The 8,654-nt window shown below is 39.8% G+C and overlaps 1 pseudogene; it reads right to left on the bottom strand.

The window, feature by feature from the left end:
* Nucleotides 1-834: 834 nt before the first annotated feature.
* Nucleotides 835-7,244, bottom strand: LOC115128228 (eomesodermin-like; annotated as a pseudogene).
* Between the last annotated feature and the right edge of the window lie 1,410 nt (nucleotides 7,245-8,654).

The following is an 8,654-nucleotide window of genomic DNA, read 5'->3' on the forward strand; positions in this document are numbered from 1 at the left end:
TCAAGCCATTCTTAAATGAGAGAAGTTTGGAAGGGGTCTGAATACTTTCCGAAGGCACTGTAGAGTCCATGCCCCAACGAATTGAGATTGTTCTTGAGGGCAAAAGAGGGTGCAACTCAAATATTAGGAAGGTGTTCCTAATGTTTTGTACACAGTATATTCCCGGACTCTGGTTCATAAGATAATTTCCTGCAATTCTATCCATTTCGCAATGGGGTTTTGTACTGTCTATTTAAACACTGTATTCTCGACATAGCTCATTCTAATATTACTACTATACATTGCATTTTATTTGCTGTTTATACACACCGCATATTCATTTATATGATATTCTTTACATAGCTCACTAATAGATCTATTGATGCACACATCATTCTTACTATATCTTGTTTAAATTCTTATGGTGTATATACACATAGATTGCATTTGGATTACTGTTACAGTGCTATTTGGGTTGTTAAATTGGATTAGTTCCAAAACGTCTTATAAACATTTTGGGGGGGGGGGATTATTAGTGCAGTTTGACTTTATGCAGCATTGTTAGGAGCTAGTAACATAATCATTTTGCTGCACCCGTTGCTATAACATCTGCTAAACTGTGTAGGCGACAAATAAACTTTTATTTATTTCCACAAAAAAGAGTGTAGAAGAGTGAGGCTCAACTTCTTTGCTGTTTTCGTACCCTGGCTACCACACTGTGAGCAGCATGTAGTGAACCTTTGTATCTGCGTATGTACAATGTGTGAATGTAAGAGAGCGAAGTCTTGCATCTAAATATATGCGCTGCTGCTTGTGGCAACGTCATTTCAAGACTCAATTTGCAAAGTGGGACGATTGTTTATGAAAGATTGTTTTTATTACCCATTTCATAACACCTCCATGAAGACAATTTGTACAAGATACATCACATACTAAAGTGCACAAATACTGTACAACGAAATTACCTTAAATAAAATCACATTTGTAAAAAATAAAATTACCTGGGGACATGTTTTAAAAACAACAATTTGTCACAATGCATGTGTGTTTTCAGGTATGGGGTTGTGGGGTGAGCTTGTGCAGCTTGCTTGGGAGCAAGAAGCTTTGGCACCTTTAGATAAAAGTTAATAAAGGGTGTTTAAAAGGTAAAGGGGAGCACTGAATTAAAAACAACAAATTATACGATTTGAATAAATACAGTCTTTTTTAGGGGCTTGTGTAGAAGGCATAGTAGCCCATGCCTTTGGGGTTGTCTTTGTTGAACTCTTCCGCTGTGGTCAAGTCCTCACACTTGATGGTGGGCGAGTTCTCTGTGCTCGACCCACCAGGTGACATCCGGCGTCTCTTGCAGACCATGGAGTACACGCCCGAATCGTTAGAGTCCACAGATTTCAGCGAGTGGGAGGGCTCGATCCAGGTGGAGGCTGCGGTGCTCTCCTCGGGCAGCTTGTCTTTGCTAGCAGCCAGTTGGTCGTCTGTGAAGGCTGGGGGGCTGGGCCGAGGGGACCAGGGCAGGCCTGTGGTCATCTTTCTCTGGTAAGTGCTTCTGGTGCCCCAGCTGGCCGCCATTGAGGCGAAAGCCGAGTCGGGGTAGTAGCTGAGGGCGTGGGAGGTTTGGAGGGGCAGGGGCTTAATGCCGTAGGACAGCAAACTGCTGGCTGAGTAGTCCTGGTCGTAGGACAGGTCCAGCTTGTTGGAGCCTGACTGCTGGACTGGGGTGACAAACCAGCGCTGAGCCGAGCTGGCCCCGACGTCTTCGGCCTGGGGGGAGAGAAGACTGTTGGTCTGGGGCACAGCCCGCTCCCCGGTGTAGAAGCGGTTCTGGGGCAGGTTGTTGACAAACTGGTCCTGGAAGAAGGGCTGCATGGCATAGCGGGCACCCGGCACAATCTGGTGAGAGCGAGGGGAGGCTGTCGGAGAGGGAGTCAGTCTGTCACCCTCTGGGGCTGTATACATCCTGTGGAAGAGAGAGACAAAGGTCCAAGGATGAGTAATTTGCAAGAGAAAAACAAGTTCACACTTGACAGACTAAAAGTAGCAGAGCAGTAAAAAAATGGCGACAAAACCGCATGCAAAATAGCATGCAAGTCATTGTCACTTACGAGTCATAGTTGTCTCTGAAGCCTTTAGCAAAGGGGTTGTGGTCGATTTTAAGTTGTGTGATCTGGAAAGGAGAGAAGATACATGTTCAAGCCATGGTCGGCAGTGTTGACAAAAACACATTTTATAGACACAGTCAATATAGAAACTTAAGAAAAATCTTAAGCAGATAAGATGTTTCTTATGTAGATAAGATGATAGTAGTGGGTATCTTACGTCTGTATTCTGGTAGGCAGTGACTGCGATGAACTGGTTCTCCGGGAAGGTAAAAGTCTGCGTCTTAGCCTCACTGCCTACGTCCTCCACTCCCTCTTCTGTGACCTCCACGATGTGGAGCCGAGGCTGGTATTTATGAAGAGACTGCAAGACAATCATCTACAAGAAAAAAAGTGTGAATTCAAAGTTAGAGCTTGGGGTTCTCGCGGAATGCTTTCGAAACAGTTTCTGTGGTTGGTTATTTGTCACATCACCAATTACATTTTGGAGACTCTTGTCAATAGCACTCTCAAAATAAAAGAAAACGATGGTTTTGGACTCATTTGTGATCTCTTATGCCTACTAGAATACCAAAGACAGCTTTTTAAAAGTAGCCCAAGTCAATTGAGTCGTAATTAAAAAATGCTAAATGATGGTGTAGGCCTCACCTGTGTGTTATTGTTGTTTGCCCCTTTGTTATTGGTCAGCTTCAGTTTGCCGAAGGAGATCTCTTGCCTCATCCAGTGAGCGCCAGTGTTTGGGGATTCAGGATGAACATACATCTTGTTACCTGTAAATGATGTGGGACATAAAACATAAACATATGAAGTACAATGCAGCACAAATGCAAAACACACATTGAAAGAATAGCACAGATATTTTCCATTTCTTGAACTTGAACTTCTCTTACATTTAAAAAACAACAACAGCAAATGTGTCAATTTACCAAGTAACTTGCAGTCAAACTATTATTGAATCCTGTGCTCAGGATTTCAACGTTAAAAGCAATCAGATGTGAAACTGTGGAGCTATTAGGATAACATTTAAAAATGATTCAATTGCAAAAAACATGCAAATGGAAGATTGAAGTTTACAATTCAAATATTATTAAAACATTGGCAGGCGATTTTACATTATATGAAAATAAATGTAAAAAATTACACATTACTGATAATGAATTATAATTGAATCTGTTTTCCGTGAAACCTGAAAACAGGCCAAGCACATTACGGACGAGTTCATGTTGTAAGGTTGTGCTCTTGATATGAATGCCATCATCTAACAATGTTTGAATGGTTGTATTTTTCTTTTCAAATGGGGTTAATAAACCAACAAAAACAAAGAACACAGCATAAATAGCCAGTTGATTGGGTGTAAAATTGCAGGGAAATATCTAACGAAACGTTCCCGATCTAAATTTAATTTAATCCCCGTTAGTGTAGATGTGCTGCTTCTGTAGACTATATGGCTAGAGGCCTTATTTAGTTTCGAAATATGCCTCTAAATATGTACATTAAAGGTGCATTTAATATTAGTCACACCTTGCATGTTGTTGTCTGCTTTCCCACAAGTAACCCACTTTCCTCCTTGAAATCGCCAGTGATTTGGATCGGCCAACACAACCTCAACAAACACGTTATAATGCGCGGTCAAGTTCAGTCCAGTGATGTTGAAACTGAGAAATGGAAACATCCGCCTGAAAGAAAAGAACACATTTGATGGCACAATTATTGCAAATAAAATGTCAAGGGTGCACTCAAAACAAAAATTACAAGAGGGGTTCAATGCATTTCTGAAGATTCGTAAGGTTAGGTCATGGCATGCACTAATTAATACTTGCCACTTTATTTTCCTCACATAAAAATAAAATAAAAAGGCTTTAAAACTTTGTATAACCTAAATTATTATTTATAAATAAACAAGTAAATAATATTAAAATATGACAACAAAATATAAACAACTATTGCAACATCAGAGAAGGTCGGATATTTATTAGTCTAACCATAATCAAAACATGAATTTTAAAGTGTAGTGTCCCACCAAATTCAGAACATGGTGGTAATAAACCACTGATACCTCACAGTACAAATGATCCCCCCAAAGACACCCTAATCTGTGAGGTGCAACGCTAGTTGAGAGCTCAATGAACACGGTTATGCCTAACATTTTTAGAAGCATTAGACCAGAATCTTGATGCCGTTTGACGTTTAAGTTTGAACAGTAGTCATGAAGTTTAAGCTATTTTGTTTTCAATGCCTCTGCTCACCTGCCCTGTTTCGTGATGATCATCTCGGTCTGGAATCGGTGAAACTTGAGCCACAGGGGACGGTTGCAGAGATAAACTTGAGCCCTCGCTCCCGGTGTGGACCCCGGGAGAGCCATGGAACCAATACATGAACCCGTTCCCGGATAGGAGGGGTACAGGCATCCTGGACCCTGGCCGAACTGGTAGCTGCTGCCAAACTGACTCCGGCTAGTGCACACCGAGGACGAAAACCCCGTCGGTGGCAAGACCGATCCGTAATGAAGGGAGGAATATCTGGATCCATTTGACCCGCTGTACACTGTCCCGTTTGTCCTGCGTATGGAAAGAGGGAACACGGGTTTGCCATATCGGAGCTCGTCTGAGAGGACGAGATGAAATATCTGTCAGAGCCAAGTTCATCTATGTTGTACCGCCGGCCAGTGGACAGGTCATCCTCACCGACCATCGGTGAGCCTTTTCTTCCGTCTGGGGTAGCTTTAGTCCCAGTGAAGGCGTCGCCCTCTCCCTCACCCATCATGGCGTTCCCCACTCCGCTCAAATATTTATTAGGACAGTTCCTTGGTTCGGATTCTGTCCGGTCAACTTGATATTCGATCTGCGATGGCCCCGGGCTATTATTTGCACTATCTGATGATGTGAGGTTGTAAAACGTCTTGGGTAAGTTGATGGTTGATGCGCTGGGAAGAATATTCTCTAGCTGCATTATTTTTGAAATAGCAAACACTACAGAAAGGATCCAAAAATAGCCTACAATCGCAACCACCAAGACGCTACACCACTGCGCCCTGGTAGGAGTCCTCTGTGGCCGTCCCTGTTCTCCTCTGCTAACCAACGTTGGCCTTCTCAGTTGCACCTACGGATTTACGCACACTATACGATTATGATCTGCTCAAGAATTGTTCAAGGGCTCTTATATGATCGCCTTCTTTAAACACCCAACTCATGGCAAGCGTCAGGGGAGGAGCTTTTGGGGGATCCATGTAATAAGCTACAACCCTTTCCATGCCCATTGGTTAAACTCACGGATTTAATTAAATTAGACATATGCTACCATATTTGACATAACCATTTTAAATCCATTGCACATTTGCACGGACTTTGGGTAGCCTATTCCGTATATTCTGACAAGGATTTAGGCTATTCTACAGGCAGATGATGACATTGAATTCGCTAAATTGTTAGGATATTCATGCGCAATGTTTGCTAATATTCTGGATAAAAGCAATTAGCCTATATGCAACGATGTTTTATGAACATTTTATAGTTTGTTGAAATTTTGCCTGAAGGACTGGAAATCAACAGTTTCTTCCCAAAATATATTAAAGTAATTGGGAGATATCCACACAGAGTGGGTGAAAACACGTTTTGGTGATGAAATGTCACTTCCTTAAGTTATAAAATGCATTTTTACCAATAATCATTCAGTGGGGTCTTTCTCTAACATATCATTAGCATTATATCCAACAATTCGGATTTCGTAACCTAATGCATCTGATAATAAGCACCAAGCTCTGTTGATACAGCAGTGGTTTCTGTAACAACTTTTGAGGATTTTACATTTTGTGCTTGCTTCTTCAAAGTTATTTACGCGCATCGCAAAAAACAAAATTAGCATGACAAGATCTGAATTAAATGTAAAAGGCTTTGAAAATGAAAAGCTTGTATATGCTCAGTGCTTCGTTGACATTTCACAGAGATACGCTTGTTTTTGTGAGAAAAATAACAAGAATTTGGAATGAATACGAAAAACGTATACTAAAATATGAAAATACTTCATGTCATGTCTCCAAATCGATATCCATATTGCCTCTATATTGTTTAATGTCCTGCGGATTCGAGATTAAAGATGATGAGTTCAACAGGAAAGTGAACCTGTCAGTTAGCCAGTAGCCTTCATTCTTGCACAGCTGAAGTGATGCAATTTTCCTGACTTTTTACCATATTATTTTCTGTCTCTATTGATTTTGTCACCCTGTGGCCATCCTACAAGGGTAAAAACTCCTATAACTTTTGATCGGATTAAGCTAGAGACATCATGTTTGGACCATTTGTTTTCTTAGAGAACTATTTACACAATTAACATATTTTACGTATTGGTCAGCCTATCAATCACGATTTTTTTTTTTTGGGGGGGTGAAACTCACTTATATTTAAAACTTTTTGGGGGTATTTTGTTACTTTACACATTCCTCGGGCCTACATTGTATGCAAGAAATTCTGGATAAGAGCGTCTGCTAAATGACTTAAATGTAAATGTAATACCCTTTGCCAAGTTACAACAACAAACCTCATGCATTTAAAGCTCCAACATGTAACTTTTTGGGCAACCCAACCAAATTCATATAGAAATGTAAGTTATAGGTCTGTCATACTGATTGAAAGCAAGTCTAAGAAGCGGTAGATCTGTTCTATGTTGGCTATTTCTATGCTTCCCGTTCTTAACTTTCGTTTTTGCTTTTGTTACTTTCGGTTTTGTACACCAGCCAGAAAATAGCTTACAATACTTGTTGTTATGGAAAATATATTTCAAAGCGGTTTAGATTGTGCAATGATTCTCTCCACTATACTTGCTTGTTGTGTTACATACACTGAAATGAGGTGCACCATTAGAATTATTAGAATTTAGCAACCTTTAATTAGACAATTCTTGTCAGAGTCATATCAGTCCGCACGTGCTCTAAGCGTCCATGCATACCATGCACGCTCCTTATTGGTCGTTTTCTTTGTTGAGAACTCTTCACATGTCAAATTGAATTGCCTGCTATTGAAAAATCTCTCTTCTAATTCTACGAAAGTGTGCATGTTAAAATAAAATGGAATCAAATTATAAGAAATTCAAATGTTACATAATAATAAAGAACTTTCCTTTATTTAGATCCTTATGCACGCCACATCTTCCAGTCCTCATATGTTCTTTCTGAAGTGACAGATTTGTATCAAGCAGCAAATATGTCAAGGGTCCTCTCTGAGCCTGTTTACAGGAAACGGTGAAAAAAGTGAAAGTGTCACCTGTGAGGTCTGTGGTTTTCACAATGAAAATAAATAATCCCTTTTTGATATGAATTTGTTATTAATCTCACAAAAACCTACTCATTAAACATATATCATAAATGACCATCAATTGAGAGCAATTGAATAACCTTTCATTAAAAGGGAAAATATCCTAAACAATCATGGCTATCAACCAAGCAAATAATATAAAGGCTAGGCCTACTTTTGGGAATGGTTTAATTGAATGGAAAGGCTAAATAATTAGCCTAGATGTGATCAAATAGCCTAAACCTATATTTAAAGAACCACATTTTTCTACATTTGTTGTATTTGATTTTCATTTGGATTTAATCCTAACTCTTAGATTAAAAATAATAACAATGTTTTCAGTTAATGTAACATCTGATATTGTCCTCATAATCAAACGGTTATATGAAAGGGATATGCGATACAAATCCCACTGCCAATAATTTTTCCGTCTGAGGTAACCGGTGATGTAGAACGAAAAGACAGCTCGGGAAAGAGCCACGGCGTTATCTAAACTCCTTATTCCGGCACGCACCCGCCGGTGAAACCAAAGTACGATGAGGACAATGTATGGAGAGGGTTGGCAGTGACAGTCTACGTGCCACAAGAAGAAAAATACAGAGCACTGCCACTTCGCGTTGACACGGATGAAGCCCATTGGCCACTTATGCCACTTTTGCACATTCTAAATTTGACCCTAAAGTAGCTTTTACATTTTTATTTGGGGGTCTGATAAATATAACATAAACAACGCTGTGTTTAAGTAGACACTATGTTCCGTTTGATTTAGAAACTAATTGGTTAAAATAGGTTGATATTAGGCTATTACACAAACATACACAAATAAAAAGGGTAGGAATTATATCCCTATTATGAAAATTGTCCCCAAAACTAAAACTAACATCGGCCAGAAAAATATATCGGCATACAAAACTACTGGATTATGTTCACTGTGAAGTATTGTAGAGATGTGAGAATATAAAACCCGGGAACAGCAGCAACCTTGATTCACAGTGGAATCATCTGGGACAGCGCTCTCTAGTGATTGTGCAGAGCAAACAGAAATAGCACCAGGCTACTATAATTCCAATGATGAAGTTGGACGGTACCATTTATCTAACGCTTACGTCCCATTTCAGACATTTACAGCGATGCAGTAGCAGTGCGTTGGTAAAATCACTGTAGAAGCCAAGGCAGAAAAAAAACACATATTATAAGGTGGTCCTTATTACAGTGTTATTACATATGTAATTATACTGTAACAAGTATTGTAATGAATTGTAATAATACATAGTTACATTGCACTAACAACATG

The sequence above is a fragment of the Oncorhynchus nerka genome, linkage group LG4, assembly GCF_034236695.1.
Source record: "Oncorhynchus nerka isolate Pitt River linkage group LG4, Oner_Uvic_2.0, whole genome shotgun sequence".
In the NCBI taxonomy this organism is placed as follows: Eukaryota; Metazoa; Chordata; class Actinopteri; order Salmoniformes; family Salmonidae; genus Oncorhynchus; species Oncorhynchus nerka.